The following is a 26,138-nucleotide window of genomic DNA, read 5'->3' as shown; positions in this document are numbered from 1 at the left end:
TTTTGTGAATGAATAGAAGCCTCTATACAGAGACTAATATTTTTTAAACTGTAGTGCAGCTGAGGCTGCAGAGAAAGGGAATGAGGACTCTATATTATTAGTTTCTTTCTCTGTCTCAAAAAAGAGACATCAGGGATCTGTTGTTTGGGCCCCTGATGTTTCACCAAAATGCCCCCCCAAAAAAAAAAAATAGTAACAGTATTTAAAAAAAAAAAAAAGAAACATTATGGAGTTTTGTTCACATAGGGCATACTACAGTGTATGCCCGTGTGAGGCCATGTTTACGGGGATGCAAAGATGTTCTGTGCATCCCTTTGCCGGCAGTCCCATATATATTAATTGGGAAGCAGCAGCTTCATGGATGCAGCTGCATGGATATAGCCACTGCTCTCGATTTAACATATGTATAGGTGCGGGTACATGTCTCGGAACTCAAAGTGTCTGCATCAGAGCTGTGCACCCACACGGATGTCAGATTGGGAGCAGCGACTGTGTCCATGCAGCCACTGTATGCCAATTGACATGAATGGGACTACCTGCACAGTAATGTATGGAACACCTGTGCATCCCCATGCAAATAAACATGGCCCTAACACAGGCATACAGTTTAGTAAGCCCCATGTGAATAAGGCCTTAGTAGGAAATGTTGTAAGTTATGTTGTGTTTATGTGTTATAATAAAGATTATAGTGCATTTTTACTGAAAACAGTGATTTGACAAATATTTGCACAACTATTGCAGGGCCTAAAAATCAACTAATGAGGGGATTTTACTGGGGGTCAGTCTGTGCCTCTGACCGACCTGGGGGGACTGTACTGGGGGACTGACTAACCTGCGGTGGGATTATACTGGGGGACAGATTTAACTGGAAGGGGGATTATACTGGAAACCAGAATGACCTGGGGGTATTATACTAGAAGAAAGACTGACCTGGGGGAAAGAATATAATGGGGGACAAATTGACCTGGGAGGGGAAAAAGGATTGTACTGAGAGACAGACAGACCAGGGGGATATTACTAAGGAACAGATTGACCTGGGGGGGGGGGGGGGAGGGAAAGATTATACCGGGGGTCAGAGTGACCTGGTTGGATTATACTAGGGAAAAGTTTGACCTGGGGGAGGATTATACTTGGGGACAGTCTAACCTGGGGGGTTTTACAGGAGGACAGATTGGCCTGAGGGGGAGGGGGGAAGGATTATGCTTTGAAACAGACTGACCTAGGGGGTATTGTATACAGGGACAGACTGACCTGGGAGGGATTTTACTGGGGGACACATTGACCTTGGGTGGGAAGGATCGTACTGGGGGAGACACTGACCTAGTTTTACTTAACCACAGCCCTTAAGCCCCTCTAACTGTGAAGACAATTTTACCACAACCACTGCTCGCATTACTCTTGCCCAAAGGCACTCTTTTACAATCATAGTAATGTCCCTGGTGCAATGAAAACCATACCCACTCTTCACTGTGGCGCACTAACCATGCTGCATTTTTTTTTTTCAACCAATAGGACCCAACTTATGATCTTGCACACAGCCCAACTGATTTCAAAATACACCTCTGTACAACTTGATTAACAAGGGAAAGCTGTTTTTATTCAAATCAAATTGTTTTCAATTTCATTGCACATGACCGGGTAGTCAAAATGAACATAGCTCAAGCATTTACTAATCCTGGTGAAGATTTACATTGCTGAGTGAACAGCTCCTACTGCTTTAGTACATCAACCCCAGAAAACAGGTGGGCCTAACAGTAGGCGTTAAACAGCTGTTGCATGCTATCACATTTAGACCTACATATTAAATAAAGTACATTTTATTGGACACACAATAGTAACATGACCAACAATATTGTAACATGACCTTTGTCATATATATATATATATATATATATATATATATATATATATATATATATATATATACACACATATATATATATATATAGTACATATACACATATACACACTGTATTGTCAAAAGTATTGGGATACCTGCTTTTACTCGCACATGAACTTTAGTTGCATCCCAGTCTTATTCCCCGTACACACGTGCAGATTATCTGAAGACTTTTGTCTGCAGACTTACCTTTTCTATGTAGTGCAAGGGCCTGCTGGATTGCATACAAATTGAAAGTGTTTAGGTTTGACCTCATATTATATGGTTTTGGTAAGTCTGCAGACAAAAGTCTTCAGACAATCTGCACGTGTGTACGGGGCATTAGTCAATGGGGTTCAATACTGGGTTGGCCCACCCTTTGCAGCTATAACAGCTTCAACTCTTCTGGGAAGGCTGTCCACAAGGTTTAGGAGTGTGTCTATGGTAATGTTTGACCATTCTTCCAGAAGCGCATTTGTGAGGCAGTCACTTATGTTGGATGAAAAGACCTGGCTTGCAGTCTCCACTCCAAGTCATCCCAAAAGTATTCTATCAGGTTGAGGTTAGGCCAGTCAAGTTCCTCCACCCCAGACTTGCTCATCCATGTCTTTATGGACCTTGCTTTGTGCACTGGTGCACAGTCATGTTTATCATGTTTTTTCAGTCTTTATCTTTTATGGTACAGCCAGGAAAATGAAATTGCTCAAAATACTCCCTTAATGAATAGAACAAGAATCCACTGACCGCACAAGCAGCACACTAGACAGAAAGCTGGTCAGTGTCACTATAAAAAAATCCCATTAACCTAAGTTTAATTACAATATTGTGTGCTCTAAATCACATGCACATGAGAAAAATGCACTGCTGTTTAGCAGACACACACAGATGTCATTACTTTGTAATGGCACCCCCAAGCATTTTCATGTGTGTGAAACCACATGGTGCAGCAGCATTTTCAATTTCATTTTCATCTATCTTAGGGCTCTTTGACACTGACAGACTCCACTAGCTGATCCACCTATTCTGTAGGGAATCTCTCCGCTGATCCCTGCTGAGCAGGTAGATGACAGGTCTGAGTCCGCTCTGCATGGACACAGCCCGTTTTCCTCTGTGGGTGGTCAGATGTAATTGGACCGCCTGTCTCTTTACATCTGACTCCATGATCCAATCGAGTCAGCCTAAAAAACTGACCGGCGGACCCGATCGGTCTGCCCATGAAAAGGGGCCTTGATGGTAGCAACAGTGTCACCTTACAAATAGATAATTTGACATGAAGTTATTTATTCATGACTTTGGTCATAATCTATAGTAACGTTAAACAACATCTCTGTGTTTGCCACCCTGTACACATGCCAAAATATTACACAAGTACAGTGCCGGCAGAAATCTGGACGTTCAGAATGAAAATGTGAACCACAAAGCCGAAAAGGTAGCAGAGTAGTTAAAGACATAGGAACTGAATAATGAATAGAATTCAGTACGCTCTTAATAGAATCTTTTTCCTCCCAATCCATCAATCTTCTGGGAAAATTAAAATTTCGTATGAAACATGTCTTGTTTAAAAAACTGGGTCAGCTCTGATTCTTGTGCATATATAAACACAAGAGAATTGTTAGAACCAGTAAAAACTAACTGGCTTTATACTTTATTCAACAATTTGTCAAACAATAAAAAAAAATCTACCAGTTTTAACAATACCTCAAGGTAAAGCAGGAACAAAGTACGAATCTGTGCAACCATAAATTTAAGATTGCTATTTCTGTTGGACGTCAAAATCTGGTCTCTGTTATCATGAATTACAGGAATTCTAAACTTAATAGCCAAAAATAAAACAATGTTTTTACCCTGCCTGGAGTTTTGACTACCAGTGTGTGTTCCTCAGTTTTAGGCCTCATGCACACTGGACATTATCAAAATGCCAGTAGAAAGCAGTAGCTGTAGAATGAGTTTTTCAGCTTTTTTTGCAGTAGCGTTTTTCAGCGTTTTTCAGCTGTAGCTTTTTTAAACAAAACTATACTCACACAAAAGCTTATGACTCAAAAATGTAGATAAAAGCCTGAATAGCTGCGTTTTTCAGCAGTTTTTTGGGGTTTTTCAGCATTTTTAAGCTTTTAGTTAGAGTGTTTTTACAGCTGAAAAACTCCTCTCAAAATCCACTAGTTTGGGGTTTTTTTTCCAGCCAGAAAACACCCCTGACAAAAACTGCTAATAACAGCTTATGTGTGCATAGACACATAGGATTACATGCTTGGGAGTTTTTTGGCTGTAGAAAAAAACATCTCACGCCAAAAACAGCCAGTGTGCATGAGGCCTTACAATGAAGCTTATACAATAAATAGGCATAGATGATACATGTGGCATCAGGTCCCCTGCAGACTGTAGTCTGTGTTTTCCTCGATGCTTACTCAGGGCAATAAAGGAAACATTCCTAAGTCTGGGCTATAATTAAATGGTTTGGCTTATTTCTTTCACACCATCTTACTTGTTTCTGTGCTGCCTATCTCTTTTCTGTTTTCTTTTTAATGCTTTTTTTAGCTTCCTGATCTCTCCATAGCTTTTTGTAGAATTACATGCACTCGGTGATGCCAGGGACCACACTTGAGCCTCCCTATAACATGAACGTTGACCACCAATTGTTTTGACATTATTGTTTTCCTTTACAAATAATTCCTTAATTAAAAGAACAAATAGGATACATCTGTTCTAATACTGATAATTTGGGGCACAACTTTGCCTTGAGGCCTTGAAAATCTGCAAAATGAGTTATCAGGCATTTAAAGGTGATTTTATGTGTGGTGTGCTCTTTTTAGTCATTGTAGCCAATGTTTTATTGGTAAAAATAGAAGGTGTATCAATGGGAAGAACTCTAAAGCTGAGTGAATAAACTGAATTTGAACCCTCTGTTTGAGATTTTCCCTTATTTTCTCTCTGGTAAGTCCATTGTCACAGTGCAAGTGAGGGGACATTTCTTCAATAAAGCACACAAATATCCTTTAAAATTCAACAACGTTTTATTTCTTCTTTATTCTTTCCAAAACTACAAGTAAATGTTTTGGCTGGATTTACGCTTTGCTGGATTTAAACTGAGTGAATAAACTGAATTTGAACCCTCTTTTTGAGATTTTCCCTTATTTCCTCTCTGGTGAGTCCATTGTCACAGTGCAAGTGAGGGGAAATTTCTTCAATAAAGCCCCCGAATATCAGTTAAAAGTCAACAAAGTTTTATTTCTTCTTTATTCTTTCCAAAACTACAAGTAAATGTTCTGGCTGGATTTACGCTTGGGGTGGTGGTGATTGTGACAATGGAATCTGTTTATGTTAAGCAGCTGATGTTAGTGTTGATTTGGGGCAACAAAGGTTTTGGTGGTGCCTGGATATATTTTGTAGAATCCGGGATGGAACTGCTGCTTCTATTACACTGAGTTGGGAATAGACTATTAGCACCTGGAGTTAAAACAACAATGTATTTGTGCAACGACCAACATTTTTTCTGCTGTGCCCCAACAGAAATCTAAAGGGCGTCTATGAAAAATACTACTATGACAAAAAATACAAATGATCCCCTTGGACTAATTAAGCATTATAGCCGCTATCCTCCGCTTTTTCCAACAATTATCAACTCCCAAGAATAAATTGGAATGATAGTTTGTTAAAGCAAGACTCTATTGCAGCTTTTAGCAGACTAACTTTGGAAAAAAATTGGTAGGGATTTAACCTTCCTAGCGGTATTCCCGAGTGTGACTCGGGGTAAGATTTTAGAGCCAAAAGCGGTAACCCCGAGTCACACTCGGGGTAGCGTTAGGAAGATCGCTTGATACTGGTGGAGGTTTTACTTACCTTTTCTCCGGGATCCAGCGATGTATGCGGGCGGTATGTGGCGGCAGATCTTCCTCTCGATCGTCTGTCAGCCCCGGCTTCCGTCTCCGGCGACGTGACGTCCGCCGGGGGGTGGAACCGGCGGCAAATTCAAAAAGTATAAAACCAAAACACACTGATACACTGTAATCCTATTGGATTACATTCCCAAAATATAATAAATTGACCTTTGATTGCCCCCCAGTGCTTTCTCCATTGCACTTCCTGCATTATTCCCATACACTGTATCTGGATCATTGCAGAGCGACCATGGCCTCAAACAAGCGCGCTGCAACATCAAAAGCGGTGTATGACCTGCTGGGCGATAGCGACATCGATCCTGAATTGCATGCAGAGTGGAGTGACAGCGATTCATGGGGAAGCTCGTCATCCGACGCTGAAAGTGAGTTCAGTGATGATGCTGTGACTGTGCCGAGCGATGTGCGTACTTGGTGCGTGATTGACTGCAGTACGGAGCACGTAGTGCCCCCAAGGTTCCGTTTACCGGAACGCCTGGTCTCAAAGTCGATGTTGAGGAGGATAACCCATTGGCGTATCTGCAACTTTTTTTGACTGATGAGGTTATTGAAAAAGTTGTTGTGGAGACCAATCGGTACCAGGAACAACAAGCCGCAGCACATCGGCGGTTTTCCAGGAGCAGGATGTGGGAACCCGTTACCAGTGCGGATATCTGGAAATTCCTGGGCCTAATTATTCTGCAGGGATTGGTGGGGAAACCCCTGCAGAAGTGGTATTGGACCACAAACAAATTATTGGCCACTCAATTTTTTTGGCACAGTTATGTCAGAGTACAAATTCTCCCTTATTATGAGGTATTTGCACTTTGCCAATAATGAGGATTTTGATGAGACTTCTCATCCGGCTCCGAAGCTGAAAAAGATCTGGGACATTTAAAAATTAATTTTGAAAAATTTCCTATGTCCCAGAAAGAGACATTTGCATAGACGAAAGTCTTATGGCATATAAAGGGAGACTTAGCTGGATCCAATATATTGCGTCCAAGCGAGCACGCTTTGGAATCAAATCTTTTATGCTGTGTGAATCCAGCTCTGGCTATATTTGGAACTCGGTCCTATATACCGGAAGAGTAACCAAGTTCAACCAAAGGTTCAGCAGCTATGGGATGGCAACTGCTTCTGTTCTGACGGTGATTGAGCCTCTGCTGGATCAGGGGTAATGTGTCACCACAGACAATTTTTATACGTCCCCAGAACTGTTTGAGTTCCTCCTACAGCATAAGACGGATGCGTATGGGACCGTCAGAACAAACCGGCATGACATGCCCCCCAGCTTTGCCAACAAAAAACTCAAGCCCGGAGAGTTAGAAAAGGCAAAATGTTGGCACTTAGATGGCGCGACAAAAAAGATGTCTGCCTGATGAGCACCATCCATAACACCGCCGCTGTCATGGTCCATACAAAAGGGGGAAAAGATGTTCTGAAACCGCAACTGGTCCTGGATTATAATAACACCATGGGAAACTAGCTAAAAACTGAGGCTATCTAAAATTGGGACGGGTTATATAGGGCAATATCCCTTCAGACTTCATATAACCCACTTGTAATGACTAAAGAGCCTGTGCCCTGTACTGTACAGCTAAGAAATATTATTTCAGGAATATAATTTCATGTAAATGATTAAAAACACGTTTGCCAAGTATATATTTCCTTTTAACTCAGCCTAAAAGAACATACTGTGTTCCCTTACGAACAATTATATGCATTAACTACAACAAAAGCAATGCAAGTCTGATTTACTTAGTGTGGAGGCTTGCTGGCAGGGAATTCTGGTTAGGTATCTCTCAGTTCTCCCAGTAATAGCATGCTCACTTGGGTGTAAGTTGTGTGGGTGATCAAAAAAATAAATAAAATGAACATTAGATCATTTGGCAGTTTTTTTGTTCAGTATAGGTCTTTAAAGAATACTAAAAATAAAATATGATAAAGCATTTGCTGAATATTGTTATATGTATGAATGTTGGTCAGCATAAAGAGCATAAAGTGATATGAATCCCAAGGGCAGGATAGTTGTTCTGTATTGTGGAGTTTTGTTAGGGTCAATTGTGGTCTCCAAATTTCTTAAAGGCTACGTTCACCTTTTTTTTTTCTAAAATCCAGCTCCCTTATGTACCAAATTACCATTAATGTATCTCGATTGCAGAAAAATACAAGCTTCTTTGATTTTGAGAACAAGGCCTTACCTTAGCCCTTGCTGTATTTCATAGAAAGCTTCATCACTTGCTGGCATGTAGATTTGGGGTGGAGAAATCAGTAAGACACAGGAAGGAGTTTACTAGCTGACCTTATTAGCACGCACTCTTCACCCATCAACTATGTTTGCACAGCATGAAAAGGGGGGTAAGTGATACCTGCGCTATGGAGTATCCTGGGTTTTTTTTTTTTAATGAAATATATATATATATATATGTGGTTTTGAGCTGCCACCAACCTACCTCTGAGGTAGTGAGTGAATATAGGGGTGCAAATATGTTGGTTTACCGGCGCTACCACAATGCACAATGGATAAAAACCTTAAAACCATATACATGTGCTGAGCAAAGTATGTTGAGTGAGTCCAGTTAATTGAAACTTAAAAAGTGCACTATGCATTAAAACAAATGAATGTGGTCCTGCAAGTGGGCCAAGGGGCCACATCATATAATAAAAGTGCCAACGTGCTGGGACAAGTAGTGATACCTGTAGATGGTACAAATACGTGTTCCAATATGAGAACAAAAGTGCCGAGATTGCTCTTGAGTAAAAGATTTTATTTAAATTTGCAAAGAATTGTGCCAGTAAAACTGTGGGAGGTGTGTGCTCACAGGATATGGCGTGCTGTGAGACCGGTACTAATACCCGTGGCCCCACACTAGGTAAAAGCACTTACCGCACGGACTGCCTAAGGTCCAAACTGCACATCAATCCTGGGTCCCACTTTGTGTCCTCACTGGCGTGTGATGAACTTGTCCTAAAAGCATAAGATATCTCCCATTGCGTAGTATTGTTTAGGTAAGAAGGCACAAAACATATCCACTCACAGTTAGGAAGTTCACCGTCAGCGTGCAGGGTTCAGTCGCCTAAGCGTTTCCGCGTTCCACGGTCCGGAACCACTGCTACCAGAAGTTACGTGTGACGCCCAAGGGCGTGTCTTGCAACGTCACACGTAACTTCCGGTAGCAGTGGACCGTGGAACGCGGAAACGCTGAGGCCTTGAAGCATAGCAACCTGGTGGGCTGCAAGGATCTCTAGCCCAGGGAGCACCCCTTGAAGATACTGACTGCATTGAAATGCTGCTTTTAGGTGTTGAGGAAGCAGATTGCAGTTGTCTCCCACACGGAGGTGGTGAATGACTGAATGAGTAGGAAAGCAACACTGAAACCTTTCCAAGCCATACAGACCAATGACAGTGTTTTGAGTAGAAACCTGCAGTTATCATGTGCTCTCTTCAACCCCCTTCCTGAACGCTTTGTACGTATGCAATAAATCTACAAAAACCTCAATCAAAGGGACTGGAGCCCAATATTCCAAACAAGAAAATATTCACTCTCTAAGAAGAATGCACCTAGGATATTATTTGCCACTAAGTAGGTCTGGTACATTCACCATGTAGTCATTGGAGAGCGGAAAGTCACACCTATTGAAAATCAGACAGAATAACGTTACACAAGAATGCATGTGTGCACAATTTATTAATATGCAATTTCAGAGTGTTTGCATTTAAATTAATACTAGTTCTACATTAATCTACAAATGTTTGTCTCATCTTTGGGCTGTCATCAAAAAGCAGACTGTGAAAAGATTTAGCTACATGTATTTTACACTAATAATCAGTAATAATAAAATGCATGTAATGGTGGATTTAATATCATTGATTAAAAAGTCTGTTATGGATTTTTTTCACTGCACACTCTGGTAATTTCATTAAAGAGAGATTTCTGAGCCTGTTCAATGCCATTCACTGGCAGCAGACTTCCTCACCCGTTTACTAAAAATGACCCATCATCAAATGCCATGGAGCTGTACATGATCATGTTTACACATGAACTTGAATACCTTTGTGGCAAGTGCTGGATTGACACATGTGAAATCAATTTGATATTAGAATAGTAAGTCATTTTTATGGTTTAAATAATGAGGGCAGAATTGAAAAGTATTTTATATATACATATATATCTATATATATATATCTATATATCTATATATATATATCTATATATATATATCTATATATATATCTATATATATATATATATATAGATCTATATATATATAGATAGATATAGATATATATATATATATATAGATCTAGATAGATAGATAGATAGATAGATAGATAGATAGATAGATAGATAGATAGATAGATAGATAGATAGATAGATAGATAGATAGATAGATAGATAGATAGATAGATAGATAGATAGATAGATAGATAGATAGATAGATAGATAGATAGATAGATAGATAGATAGATAGATAGATAGATAGATAGATAGATAGATATATGCTGTATATATTGCTGTCTGTTGTAACTATAACATAATCTAATGATGAAATGTATTGCATATTCTAATCAGGGAACATTTAACCATAGGTATTAGTGCTGGACTTTTTTTTATATATATATTTCATTTATTTTCACGAAATTAAGCAAGGCATTACAGAGCATGTAAATAAACAGCATTCTAATCTAAACATACAAATTATCATCAGCATAAACCTGATGGTTCGTCACGTTTCAGGAAAATGTCCTTTAAACAGGAGTTTTGTCATCACAGTAGATGAATATAGTCAGTGTCCACATTCAAACTACTTAAAGTGGTAGTAGAGGCAGAAGGTTTTTTTTTTATCTTAACGCATTCTATGCATTAAGATAAAAAGTCTTCTGTGTGTGGCAGCCCCCTAATAATTACCGGAGCCCCATCTAGATCCAGGGATATTGTAGGAGTGTCTTGGCTGCTCCGGACTCCCCTCCTCATTGGCTGAAACGCCAGCGGGGCACCATTGGCTCCAGCTGCTGTCAATCAAATTCAGTCAGCCATAAAGGAGAGAAAGGGGCGGGGCCTGGGCGCAACTTTGTGTCTGAATGGACACACGGAGCTGTGACTGGGCTCAGGTGCCCACCTTAGCAAGCTGCATGCTGTGGAAGAACTTAACAGGAGGGAAAGGCCAGGAGCACTAAAGAGGGACCCAAGAAGAGGAGGATCTGGACTGCTTTGTGCAAAACCACTGAACACAACAGGCAAGTATAACATGTTGGCTATTTTTAACTGAAGAAAAATTAGACTTTAAAATCACTTTAATTTGTGTAAATACCTGAAGCATCAATGGAGTAACAGACAAACAATTCTACCTTTTTTGCCCCATGACAGGCTTTTCTACAAATAGAACATAAAAAAACAAGAATAGGGAAAGGTTAGCACAAGGTAGTCCTCCCCCAAGCATTGGGGTAAACGTCTGTGGTTCCTGCCGAAGCAGCATAGGATATGATCTGATCCCGCTAGGTGGGAAGGGGATAAGGGGGGTAGGTAAAGATGCGGAGGAAGGAAGAAGAACAGAAGGATAGAACAAAGGAGGGTGGAAGAAAAAATAGAAGAGGAGGGTGGGAGTGGACTAAGGCTCCTCTCAATATCAACAGCCCATTCCCTCCTATGGGGGTTTTTTTACCAACACTGGAGAGTGCAAAATCTGATGCAACACTGTGTAGAAACCAATCAGCTTCCAGGTTTTATTGCCAAAGCCTAATTGAATGACCTGAAGTTAAAAGCGCATTGGCTACTATGCACAGCTACAACAGATTTGGAGTGCTCCAGTTTTAATAAATGTCCCCCTATATGTCCATCATAAACTATTAAACCAGGACTTAGGAAGTGGCAACAATACAGGTATAGTCAGAAGAGTAGCAAAGGTATTCCAATGAAACCACTTGTGGCAAAAAGTTTGGTATCAACCTATTAGTGGAACATACAGTATATGGTCAGTAAATCAAGCACCATGAATGACAACCGCCTGACAGATGCTTTCACAAAGCTCATAGTAGACATTCAAAGATAGTGGGTGTACACATAGACTAGCTGAAGGATAGCAACAATGTTTTTCAGGTCTGTTGAAGCAACCACGATGACTACATTGGTTTTTAGGCTTGCATATAGATCAACCAGATATTTTCTTTTTAGAAATACAGATGGGATTTCATTGGATTTCACATAAAGCATGGGTAAACCTACAGATCTTTAATTTTCCATTTCAACTGGCAAACTGATGTGCTGTAATATTAATCCAGTGATTCAGATATGTGATTTTAATGTTTGAATGACTCCATGATAAAGATTTGTACTAATGACATCCAAACCTAATGTACTAAAGGCAAAAAGTCCCACATTAAAAAAAAACAAACAAAAAAACTAAAATTTTTATAACTACTAGACTAAACAACATATAAATATATGTAGGGAACCTGCCTTAAGCTGCAGTGTCCCTGGCTAAATCCAGTGGCGTTTTGCAGCTAGGCTATTGCCAGTCTGAGCTTTATTTATTCTGCACTTGGTAAGTGTTTTCTAGACCCATTTTCTTAGACATTTGTTGCCTCAAAAGTGTGTGAGTTATTATTATTTATCCACCCTAGACAATCATTGAGGTTTTTCTTGAGTGGTGCAGACTGAGAGGAGTTGATAAATATATGGTTCAAGCATTCCAGTAGGGACTTCCCTTCTGGGCTTCTGCCTAGTGAGGATGCTGCTGTGAAAAGGGTCTCTCGCTCTCTTGAGCCTTACCCCAGTGGGTGTGTCAGTGGTGCCCATGTAGAGACAGACAGAGCACTCACTAGTGTCTTACTAAGCAAGTATGGCACCTAAGGCACCACTCCATCTTAAAAGTGACATTTCTCCACAAAGATATAATTACCTACTACATAATTTATGGCCCAGTTCTGTATATTGTTATGCTCTGTACAATATGGATAACAGATCCTATTATACACTGCATCCGGAAAGTATTCACAGTGCTTCACTTTTCCACATTTTATTATGTTACAGCCTTGTTCCAAAATTTATTAAATTCATTATTTTCCCCAAAGTTCTACAAACAATACCCCATGATGGCAATTTGAAAGAAATTTGTTTGAAATCTTTGCAAATTGATTAAAAATAAAAAATGAAAAAAATCACATGTACATGAGTATTCACAGCCATTGCCATGACACTCAAAATTTAGCTCAGGTGAATCCTGTTTCCACTGATCATCCTTCAGATGTTTATACAACTTGATTGGAGTCCGTTAATTGTACATGATGTGGAAAGGCACACACCTGTCTATATAAGGTCTTACAGTTAACGGTGAATGTCAGAGCACAGACCAAGTCATAAAGTCCAAGGCATTGTCTGTTGACCTCGGAGACAAGATTGTATCGAGGCACAGATCTGGAGAAGGGTACAGAAAAATGTCTGCAGCATTAAAGGTCCCAATGAGCACAATGGCCTCCATCATCCGTAAATGGAAGAAGTTTCAAACTACCAGGACTCTTCCTAAAGCAGGCTGCCTGGCCAAAGTGAGCAATTGGGGGAGAAGGGACTTAGTCAGGGTGGTGACCAAGAACCCGATGGGCACTCTGACAGAGCTCTAGCATTTCTCTGTTCTGATGAAAAAAGATTGAACCTTTGGCCTGAATGGCAAGCTGTCAGGGATACCACATGCAGGCATCCAGCAAGGCTGATCAGATCAGTTGGCTGCACTAAAGGAATCAGTACCTAGACTGAATAAGGTTAAAATAAGTTTATTAAGCCAAATGACACACTCCAATACCAACACCAGTAAACCATAAACAAGTAAGTTTAAATAAATGTGGCAGTACAAAACCCAAATAATAACCTAACTGACTATATACAAATGGAGGAAGCACACATGAACAAGACAGGGCATGGACAGAAGACAAGGGGAGCAGGGAGCCAGGAAGTGGGAGCAGGAAGTAGGGTACAGGGAGCAGGTCAAAGGATCAGGGTACAAGGATCAGGAACAGATCAGGCTCAGGCTCAGACAGGGGACACGGCTTGCAGGAAGAATACTGAAGCCCTGAATCTCAGTGAAGAACAGGCTTATATACCCTCAGTAGTCCACAACTGGTGCAGCCTAATTCCATGCATAGACCAGCTCCTGGGAGACAACCGCTGGTGGCCACCGGAAATACGCCCTTTGGTTCCAGGAACAACACTGCCACCAGCAGGAGACCCAAGTAATGACACCCATCCTGACACAAGTGTATTGTCTGGAGGAACCAGGCACCACTCAACAACTGGCCAATACCATCCGTACAGTGAATAATGGTGGTGGCAGCATCATGCTGTGGGGGTATTGGTAATGATTAAGCGATTTGTAGAATCGTGAAACGCGTTTACCTTACATAGTTACATAGTTACATAGTTAGTAAGGTTGAAAAAAGACATCAGTCCATCCAGTTCAACCTATGCATCCAGTTCAACCTATGAATGCGTGTGTGTGTTTGCTTTTAATCGTACATTGTATACCCCTGTATGTTGTGGTCTTTAAGGTGTCCATCTACTAGTTTTTTGAAACTATCGATGCTCCCTGCTGATACGACTGCTTGTGGAAGAGAATTCCACATCCTTACTGCTCTTACAGTGAAGAACCCCTTACGCACTTTAAGGTTAAACCGCCTTTCCTCTAGTTTTAGTGAGTGGCCACGTGTCTTATTGTACCTCCTTTCTCTGAATAGTTTGTTCCTTATGCTCGGGTCACCAGTACAGTATTCGTACATTGATATCATATCCCCCCTCAATCGTCTTTTCTCCAGAGAGAAAAGGTTCAGTGCTTGTAGTCTTTCCTCATAGCTGATGTCCTCCATTCCCCTAATTATTTTTGTTGCCCTTCTCTGGACTTTCTCCAGTTCCAGCACATCCTTCCTGAGGACCGGTGCCCAGAACTGGACAGCATACTCCAGATGTGGCCGGACCAGAGTCTTGTAGAGTGGGAGAATAATCTCTTTATTTCTGGAGTGAATCCCCTTTTTTATACATCCCAGTATTCTGTTGGCTTTGCTTGCGGTGGCTTGGCATTGCATGCCACTGCCAAGCTTGTTGTCTACCAGTACCCCCAAGTCCTTTTCCATCCTAGACTCACCCAGAGGTTCCCCCCCTAGTGAGTAGCTTGCTTTCTGGTTTCTGGCACCCAGGTGCATTACTTTACATTTTTCAACATTAAACCTCATCTGCCATGTAGTTGCCCACCCCGTTATTTTGTTCAGGTCTGCTTGCAAGGTTTCCACATCCTGCATAGAAGATATTGGCATGCCTAATTTAGTATCATCTGCAAATACTGAGATTGTACTAGATATCCCCTCCTCTAGATCATTTATGAATAAATTAAACAGGATTGGTCCCAGGACAGAACCCTGGGGGACCCCACATTCCACACCCGCCCAATCCGAGTACTCCCCATTAATCACCACCCTCTGTACTCTCCCCTGGAGCCAGTTCTCTATCCAGGTACTCACCTTATGGTCCATACCTACCTTCCTTAGTTTGTACAGTAAGCGTTTGTGGGGAACGGTGTCAAAGGCCTTTGCAAAGTCCAGATACACCACATCCACAGGCTTACCTTTATCTAGGTGGCTGCTCACTTCATCGTAGAAGGTTAATAGATTGGTTTGGCAAGAACGATTTTTCATGAATACATGCTGAATACTACTTATAATACCAGTTTCATTACTAAAGTCTTGTATGTGGTCCCTGACCGGCCTATAGTTACCCGGGATATATCTCGGCCCCTTCTTAAATATTGGTACCACGTTGGCTTTTTTCCAATCAGCTGGCACCATACCCGTCTGTAAACTATCCTTAAAGATCAAGAATAATGGTCTGGCAATCACCTGGCTGAGCTCATTAAGAACCCTCGGGTGCAAGCCATCCGGTCCCGGGGATTTATTTATGTTAAGTTTCTCTAGTTTAGCTCTAAGTCTATCTTCTGTTAACCATGGCGGCACTTTCTGAGGTGTATTATTGGCCTTACAAGCTGGGTTCGTGTAGCCCCCCGATTCTTTTGTGAAGACTGAAGAGAAGAAATTATTTAACACTTCCGCCTTTTCTCTGTCCTCAGTGGCCATATTTCCCTTATCATCTTTTACGGGGCCAATGTGTTCTGGCCTCGCTTTCTTACTGTTTATATACTTAAAGAACTTCTTAGGGTTCTTTTTACTCTCCTCCGCTATATGTCTCTCGTGTTCTATTTTAGCCGCCCTGATTTCGTCTTTACATTTCTTATTACACTCTTTGTAATGCTTAAATGCTGCCAATGACCCCTCAGTCTTGTATTTTTTGAAGGCCTTTTCTTTAGCACTAATATACATTTTTATGTTGGAGTTTAGCCATCCAGGGTTTATTTTTGCTCTGTCCCGTGTCTATGTGAAGCCCTGTTTGTATTCTATTATACAGGGGATTAAACACTTCTTTCTTCAACTTCTCCTGAGTGCGGTCACATTTTCTTTGAAATATCGGGGTATTTTTCAGCACCAGGAACTGGGAGACTAAGAGGGATCGAGGGAAAGATGAATGCAGCAATGTACAGAGACATCCTTGATGAAGACCTGCTCCAGAGCGCTCTGGCCCTCAGACTGGGGCAAAGGTTAATTTTCCAAAAGGACAACAACCCTAGCACACAGCCAAGATAACAAAGGAGAGACTATGGGACAACTCTGTGAATGTCCTTGAGTGGCTCGGCCTTGAACCCGATTGAACTTCTCTTGAGATTTCTTAAACTGGCAGTGCACCGATGCTTCCCATCCAACCTGATGGAGCTTGGGAGGTTCTGCAAAGAAGAATGGGAGAAACTGCCGAAAATAGGTTTGTCAAGCTTGTAGCATCATACTCAAAAAGACTTGAGGCTGTAATTGGTGCCAAAGAGCTTCAAACAAAGTATTGAGCAAAGGCTGTAAATACTTATGTACAGTACATGTTATTTTTTTTTTTCATTTTTTATTTTTAATAAATTTGCAAAGATTTCAAACAAATGTCTTTCACATTGTTATTATGGGGTATTGTTTGTAGAATTTTGAAGAAAATAATTAATTTAATCTATTTTGGAATAAGGCTGTAACATAACAAAATGTGGAAAAAGTGAAGCGCTGTGAATATATTCCAGGTGCACTGTACTTCTTTATTTACTGCAGCTTATTGAGCCACAGCCCTGGAGTTTGCACTGGACTGAACCTGCCCAGTTACCAGTCACCTCATCCCATTGGCACTGATCCGCATGTTGCACTTAAATCCCAGAAAGTTTGAGTCATACAATATTTAATGCTTCTCTCTTAAAGCCTTACTCCATTCTTCTGTGGCATTACAGGCTGGGTGGCTGGGATGCTCCATGCCTTGAGTTGGTCCCAGTGGCGGGTTTATGGTCACTAGGGAAGGAGCTTAAGCACACAAGTTCCTTCTCTAACCTGAGCTTTCTGCCATCTATGCCATGTTATCTCAGCTTTCCAACTGGCTGGCTGCTTATGCACATAGACACTAGTACTGTAGTCGTTAGCTTGACTGCACATCAGACATTTGTACTGCAGCTTACTCTTATACTGTCCTGTCCCCTAGTGTGACCCATGTTCTATGATACACCTTGCATGCTATGCATGCACCGCTTTAGTGTATGGTGGAAAAACTTCAGACCAGGCAATCTTCTACTTTGCAAAGAAAGTCCAAATGTAGAGAGGTAAAGCAATTCATGACAACATTTTTTACCTCATTGGAACCTACTGCTAACAGTTTGTGGATATTAAAAACGTTATAAAGGTCAGTTATTAAGGGTGTTTGGGGGCACTGGCATTAACTGGTGATATCTACAGTTATGGGAGGATGTCAGCAGCTAACTGCATCTTGAATAGCCTCATTTGAAATAAACAGTTTACAAGGTTTATACCACTGAAATTCAGGTGAATAATATGTTACTTTTTCACAAGCAATACAGCTAAAACATATTTTTTACTAAAAAATCAATCCATTTTCCAATCAACAGATTAAATTAGCCAGGGAGCTAATCCAACCCAGAATGTATTTCAGAATGTATGTGTTTCAGTCTGCAGCACTTATCTTTTTTAACAACTACACAAGGCAATGCCAGCCATACAGAAACTACTTAAGCCTAGTACCCATGGGCCAAATGTCGGGTGGCATTGGCCGGTTCAATAGAAACTGGCCGGCATTCAGCCCATGTGTACTGCAGCCAGTACAGAAGGGGCATGACCCAAAAAGGTCTGCCTATTGGCTCCCAATTAGCGTTCTCAGGCAATGGCTGAGAGTGTTGACCAGAGTGTTCTGGAGGGGACAGTATAGCACAGCAGGGGAAATCGCTGTATTAATGTCAGATAGTTATTACAGCCACTCCTCCTGAGCTGTCAGTTTTTTTTCATTCAGCCCTGCTGGGTTGGAAGGAAAAAAAAACTACTAGTGTGTGCCAGGCTTTAAACTCTATTGAAGGCAATGCCAACTATTGTTTGATTACTTTCCCTAACCCCAATACGCTTGCTTCTAATAGATAACAGAGACAAAAAGAGGGACAAGCAATTTTATAGTGCTAAAACACTGTAAACAGTAAGGATTTAACAACAAACAAAAAGAGGTTAAAAGATAAGTGAACCTGCTGCTCAATTACCTAAAGAAGACAGCTGTAGCCTACCTAAAGCCATAAAGTTGTACAAGACTGTCTAGTTAGATGAGAATGGAGATACTTGGATAAAGGTACTTTTCAACACCATGACTCCTTACTAGCTTGACCATTGTTGGAGAGAAATGAGAATGATGTTGTTAAGGTCACAACTGTCTTTCTGAGGTACGTCAGCAGCTGTGGTGTAGTGGTTATGGTACACCTGTGCCAAAAAAAAGCTAGGAAGGATGGCTTAGTGTACTGTTAATAAAAGATTCCCTTCAAATCAATTATTCAACCCCTAAGTGAAATGCTAGAGGAACGATGTGTAAGTAACAGAGTAACAACATGTCGCCAAAGGGGTCATGTTTTCTAGATGGGTGACATTTGGCCAAAAAGGGGCTATATCACTAGCAGCTAGTGCAATGTCATGTTGCCAAAACCATTCTAGGGTACCCAGGGTTGATACTTTCATAGTTGTGATATTTAGCCATGACCAGCAGCATGCCATGAACTGCAAGAGTGCTATAGGATAAGGATGATCTGTCATAGAGGTGCTGCTACAAGAGTAGATATCATTTTTCCTGTCAATGGTTACCAACACTGTTGAATCATTTGTAAGGACAATGTTTTGCCTTTTATATAGCATAGAGTATAATAATTTAAAAAGTCAAGGATTGCAGAATCAAAGGTAACAACTGAAGATATTTGAAAAAAATATTTTTTTCTGCACGTTGAAGTATAATCTCTAAATTCTGGGACTTTGTCTACCAAAAAAGGATATCTGAAAACTATGCTTCCCCTTAAGACCTCAGATGGCACACATAGCAAAAAATTATGTAGATGATGTCCCAACAACTGAAAATGCACCTGACACCGTGCTTATGGGAAGATTGAAACTAAAAGTGTAACAGAAAAGCAGCTCACACTATATTGGATATCTAAATATATCAATATTAAATTTCAAACATTGGTGCTGTGCTATTCTTAAATAATAACAGTGCTAATAATCCAAGCAGTGAATAAAAATAAACAATAGATGAGAAGGTAATATTAAAAAAAAAATGTGAATAAGTCACACATAAAATCTTCATAAAATGCAACGTGACATCCAAAAATCAAACTCTTCCTTTGTGTTCCTCTCCAAACTCCTTTTCCACCACTATGGCTAACATAGAGGCTTACCAAAAAGATGTGATCACATTACGCAAGATGATCATAAATGGCAAAAATCCAGTATGCATAAGAATTCATCACTCCTTGCCAAGATTATCTCCACAGATCACATGTATAGAAATGGGAAAGAAAAAAAAAAAAAAAAACAGGCGCTCCAATAGTGTAAACCTGATAAAGCTTTTATTAGAAATTGCGGTTAAAAACACTCACATGTAATGTTGTACACAAGTGCATATGCCTATGTATATCCCGGGACTTGATCTGTGCACTTTCGATGATCTTGGCTTACCAAACCTCTTTGGTAAGTCTCCATGTTTGGCACAGTGGTGGAAAATAATTTTGTGAGAAGAGCACAATGGAAGAGTTTATTTTTTGAATATCACATTACACTATATAAGATTTCATGTGGGAGATATTCACATTTCATTTAGAACTATTACCTTTTCGCATATTGATTATTTATACTGGATTATTTGCAGCACAGCACCAGTTTTGAAATTTAAGAATGTTCCAACAACTTTTTTTCTTTTTACTGTCTCAATTCATCCATTCCTTTCGGCTATGACAGCTCAATATGTTGCGCTCAATTGGATGACTGTATGTGTGCTGAGTGATGTCAGATTCTGAATAATCAATACCACCCATAGTCACAGCTGAAACTAACTAATAGAAATCCCATTGTTCATTAGATGTAATGAGTTGTACAGACCACCTGGATAAAAAGAGGTGATAGCTGGTTCCCTAACAAAATCTCAATATGTTTGGAGCTACAGTTTGGCAGGCAATATCCCCGGATGAAGGTATCCTCCTACATGTAGGGAGGCAGCGGGTTCCCTACACATGTGTTCATGTAAAGTACAGTGGCTTTGACAGCAATCATAAGGACTAAACTAGTGTAAGATGCAAGGATGAGTGGCATGATGAAAATTAGAGCCACTTAGCAGGTGGACTCTGTTAACTGAGTACAATTAAAAGATATGTTTTCATGGCTGGCTAGTGTGTTCCTTTACTTACTCACATATGTAAGACCATCATGCCCACCACATACTTGGTATTCATTTATTTTCTAGCAGGAAGAAGACCCAAATAGTAGATTTGTATTTTTGTTACTGTAATATATGGCATTTTCAACACTGTAGGCATAATAAGGTTGTGATCTAGACTGGCTGTAGATATATCATTGATACAAGTATGGTTATTTATGAAGATAGCTTAGGCACGTACTATATGCTAATCCCAGAGAGGTCAGCAGGAGATGTGCATCTGAGAATAACATCAAGCTAAGATAAATTGAATACATGAGATAGCTCATTCCTGAATATGTATTCACAGCTCCTTCCTCATTTCTGCTGCAAGATTATGTAAATACCACTGAAGCTTATAACACTGCTGGCAGCAACAAATTAGATCAAATTATTTTTCACATTCAATACAACTTATCTAACTCAGCTAGCATATAAGCAGGGTGAAGACTGATGTGCTGCATCTTCTTTATTTTTCTACTGACAACTCCATAAGCATTATTTCTCATAACCAAAATGCCATATATATGTGCATAGTGCATGTAAAGCTAAGAAGCTTTGCATCATATTGTAACCATTGTAGTCTTGATGGTGTAATAAATGAACCATTATTTGTTATTATTCTAAGGATGACATATAATGCATTTAACACACATATTTGTGTTGCATATTTAGTTCCCATTACACATACAGTATATATCTATCTATCTATATATATATATATATATATATATATATATATATATATATATATATATATATACATTATATAAAAGTATTGGGACACCTGCCTTTATATGCACAAAGCAAGGTCCATAAAGACATGGATGAGCGAGTTTGGGGTGGAGGAACTTGATTGGCCTGCACAGAGTCCTGTCCTCAACCCAATAGAACACCTTTGGGATGAATTAGAGTGGAAACTGCGAGCCAGGCCTTCTCATTTAACATCAGTGCTTGACCTCACAAATGCAATTCTGGAAGAATGGTCAAACATTCCAATGGACACACTCCTAAACGTTGTGGGGAGCCTTCCCAGAACAGTTGAAGTGGCTATAGCTGCAAAGGGTGGGCCAGCTTAATATTGACCCCTACGGACTAAGACTGGGATGCTATTAAAATTCATGTGCGTGTATAGGCAGGTGCACCAATACTTTTGACAATATAGTGTATATATAAAGTATATCACCAGGAACCAAGTTCCAAATGATGCAGAATGGGAAGTTTAAGGCCATCCCATTTGAACCTGTGGCTAGGCTATAGACTTTCAAGTATTTACATATTCCTAACAGGCAGTATAACAATCACTCACTATTTGCTGTAGCTGCAGGCACTTTGGAGCAATTGTTATATAAGAGTTGTAGCAGAAACATTGTGGTATTTTAAATTGTTCTTTCAGCCACTCAGCTCATACTGCCCTCTCCTCTCAGTAGTGTCTCAGCAGCCTTCCAACCTTCTAATCTCAAATGTAAACATAGAGCTGGTCCCCTGGGTGATAAAAACAGAGGGAGCTGAGGTGCTGTAAAATTTTGTTTGACAAAATACCTAATAAATCTATGAAATAGGTTAGATTGATGTGATACTCAACTAAAATACTCCTGCAAAAGCTATTTACGTGTTATCAGTTTCTTTTAAAGGACTGAAATGGCATAGATAAGCTACAAAGAAAGTATTACCTTCACAATACGTCCTTACTTTGGATTCATCAGGTTTGTGAAGCTTAGCTGGACAACAAAGAATTTAAGTAGTTTGGTCCCTCATACTTTCAGTACAGCTAGACATTTCCAGTTGTGGGGAAGTCACGATTCATGAGTACATGTAGAATTCAGAGGTCTGTTCTAAAAAGAGAAAAGAACATAGGAAAAATGATTAAGTGTCATTAATGTATTAGAGTGAATCATCATGCATTAAGTAAATGAATGATTAGAAATTAAAGCCTGAATAACCCACACTTGCTATTTCTTACAATGTAACACCAATCCAGAGTTTGCCTCACACCTTGCTGATATTCCTCCATAGCCTAAGTTAAGAATATGGTTTGGCCTGCACTAATGGTAACAAGCTTTAGAACCTCTCTTCTGGCCCCATTCATAGTAATTTCACTCACCCTTATTCACCAAAAAAGTGAAATAATAAAATTTGTTAAGACAAACTCTTTAAGCCTACAGATATACCAGAAGAAGACTGTAGAAATGTGTAGAAATAAGCAATAATATACACATATATTCCATAGGTTGTATGTGCATAATATTGGATATTTTTGTATTGCCAAAGTATACCTGTTGCCTCTACCCAATAGAAACAAAAAGCCATAGTTATACCAGCTTTTATTGATTTGATAGATTATGCATTATGGCATTTTTGTCAAACCTGCCTCTATAATTTGAATGTGTGTGTTTTTATTGTAATAGTAATAACTGCAGAGAGAGTATAAGAACAATATGTGGAAGATGTAAAGAAAAATGTTTGTAATATATTCATAATATTATACCTTATTCTTTAAACTAATTGTATTATTTAATAAAAATTAGAACGTAAATGTATTTGGTACTATTATCACACTATAGTATATGGCCTTATGTTTAAAAAAAAAACTACCTGCATACCTACACTGTTTAACATTGTTTTATGTAGTCATGTCCATGAATTTCATGTTAAAATAATGCCCTGCAAGTTTATCCTCATCAAGAAAAGCTTGATTATATTTCATCACAAGATACTGTGTAACCTTGAAATAACCATTAAACTGCTTGTAACTCGGGCACTAACATCATATTGTAAAATCACTGAGCTATTGATTCCCTAGACTCCTTGTCAGCAATATGTAAAATTAGTTTCAGCTTTGAAACATTTAGCATTCAGAAGATAAAAAGGCCATTTATGCTCTGGAACCCAAGGAAATAAAAATAGTACAAAATAATAAAAACACTTATCAAAATATAGTATTATGAAACACATGCTTTGACATCTTATTATGAAAAATAGAATATGACTCAGCAAACTTTGACTTATATCCAGATTCAGTGGACCTAAACAAATGACAAATATGTCTTCAGTCAGCACAGGGAAATTCCATGTTGGCAAAAAAATAAACCGCCTAGGGGCGGTTTATGGCTTCAAAATTACTTTGAAATGTTTACTACATACTCTGCAAGCTAAGGACATTTAATTTAAAATATGCTAACAATTGTAAAAAATATATTTTATTTGGTAAAAGGAAAATGCTTGGCTCCAGAGATCAAACCAGAGATCTTGTATCCACTGGCATAGTGGACACTTGTTTTACTATCATTCTGCAGAGGAATTCAATCTTAGGCTGAAACTAGAAGAGAGCATTAAGCAGTAGATGGTTGAATCATTGTTTACTTCTTTTCAGCAGTGCTTGGGATTACATAGAGTAGGTCTTGTTACATTTGATGTCTGTGCTCCGCTGGCTTTTTCATAGCCCACAGTTTTCATCACCTTATGTGATGTGCTTACCAAAACCATTTACCAAGATAGAAAGGAAAGGGGACACTCAACATTTTTTATCATATTGTGTATTGGACATCGTGACCTAAATTATTTTATTTGCATCGTAAAGCAATACTGCAGCTCTTTTTGGGTTAAATACAGTAAAGTGAATCAACACTTCTGAAAAAAGTCATTACTTACACAACAATATCATACCAAAAATAACAAACCTTTTATTATACAATGCATATAACGGACTTAAAAACCGTAAAAGAAGGTTGCACCTCTCAACATGGCACATCACAGGTAATGACAACAATACATCACACAACATCAACACTGTATGGGAAATACCATCCCCACCCCCAACCCAGCTAGACTCCAGTCCATCTGGTGGTTTCTGAAAATTAGAAAAAAATGGAGGGTACAACAGTTTGATGGGATGTGGGACCCATGGGCTAAATTTATGTATATTCAGTTATGTCAACCCATAGTGTTCCCTTTGTCCTACCTACGAGTTTCCTAGGTCTCCTTTCATACTGCCTTCTTCTCTTTTCCCTTCTTGGGTCTCCATGACTTTTTCTTTCTCTCTTCCATTACTCCTTTTTGTACTGAATTTGGGTCTTTTGTCATAATAATGTTTTGCTCTTTCCAGTACTTTGATAGATTGGAAAGTTATAATATTCTAAGTTTGCAGAGTGTCAGGGTACCAGGAAACCAGACCACATGGGGATGCAGGTAAAATAAAGCAGTTTATTGGAGCAAACAACAATAAACGCACAGAAAGGGTGAGAAAGTGAGAGTAGGAATAAGCCGGGGTCAAGTCCAGAAGCAGGTAGTTATCCAAACTGGGGTCAAGTCCAGAAGCGGGTAGTCTGCCGATGCAGGGTCGTCTGCAGATGGGGGGGTAGAGAGCCAGGAGAGTCATCAGCCAAGCCAGGTCATACACGGAGCAACACGGAGAACAGAAGACTGCTAGCAGAAATGCACCTTGGAGCACAAACGCAAGGGCAAGGACTGCAACCCATCAGGTGATAGATTTAGTCAGGTGTGCAGCCTAATCACTGTGCTACACCCAGGCACCAGGCAAGTGATGATGCATTCAGAGTTTATAAGAGGCAGCAGTCTGCACAAGTCCAAGATGGCTGCCAATAGGAAGACAAGGTAAGACCTTGACACAGAGATCCTATCTACATATTGGGGTGTCGTTTGAAGACCCTCTATTGTCATCATATCTGAAGTCATTGGCAGCTACTCTTCCTAAAATGTTCTAACTTTCACAACCTGCTTTTCAATGCTGTAATGAAGCCATTAAGTTTATGCACTGGACCGTGAAATGTGTTATGTCTTGTTGTATATTTTCTCAATAAACATACTAAAGGAGAAAAAATGGAAAACACCCCTGAACTTGATTGGGTATATCAAGTCAAACTAAGCTACGGTGAAAATAACTTCATTAGTAAAGCATTGACCACTTCCCGCTCACCCACCGTCAAATGACGGTGGAGCAGTGCGGCTATTGTTCTGGGATGCGCACCAGAACAGCCTCTCTCGCGCGCCCGCGGGGGCGCGCAGTGCGACGATCGTGGCCACACCGTGTTGCTAGGACACTGCATGACCCCGATCTTGGTAAAGAGCCAATGACTTGGCTCTTTACCCATGTGTTTGGCTGTATCCAATCACAGCCGGTCACATGTAAAGAAGGTAGTGCCCTTTACCGGCTCTCCTCACCTCACACTGTCAGAGTGAGTGGCGAGGTGAGCCGATCAGTGGCTCCTCCTCAAAGGGGAACCTAGTAAAGGTAATCAGGGCACTGATCATCAGTGCCCTGATTACAGAAAAACTCAAAAACAGTGCCCACAGTGCCCACCATCAGTGTCCATCATCAGTGCCCACAGTGCCCACAATCAGTCCCCGTAGTGTTGCCAGTCAGTGCCTGATCATCTGTGCTGCCTATCATTGTCCATCAGTGCTGCCCGTCAGTGCTCATCAGTGCCACCCGTGAGTGCCCATCAGTGCCACCTGTCAGCGTTCCATCAGTGCCACTCATCAGTGCTGCCTATCAGTGCCCATAAGTGCCACCTCATCAGTGCCCAT

General features: G+C 40.1%; 1 protein-coding gene across 4 annotated transcripts in view; it reads right to left on the bottom strand.

Moving 5' to 3' along the window:
• The window catches only part of FUT9 (fucosyltransferase 9), a 313,771-nt gene that overhangs the window by 68,707 nt on the left and 218,926 nt on the right, over window positions 1-26,138 (bottom strand). For 2 of the 4 annotated variants that reach the window (XM_082249213.1, XM_082249214.1), the window contains exon 2: window positions 22,251-22,421. The gene's annotated coding sequence lies outside the window, so the exon portion shown is untranslated. The remainder of the gene's footprint in view (window positions 1-22,250; window positions 22,422-26,138) is intronic. The other 2 variants (XM_082249215.1, XM_082249216.1) reach the window with 2 other exon arrangements.

The sequence above is a fragment of the Pelophylax lessonae genome (genome assembly GCF_965119305.1).
Source record: "Pelophylax lessonae genome assembly, chromosome: 3".
In the NCBI taxonomy this organism is placed as follows: Eukaryota; Metazoa; Chordata; class Amphibia; order Anura; family Ranidae; genus Pelophylax; species Pelophylax lessonae.
Note: the sequence above shows the minus strand (reverse complement) of the source record. Positions and strands in the feature narration are given on the sequence as shown.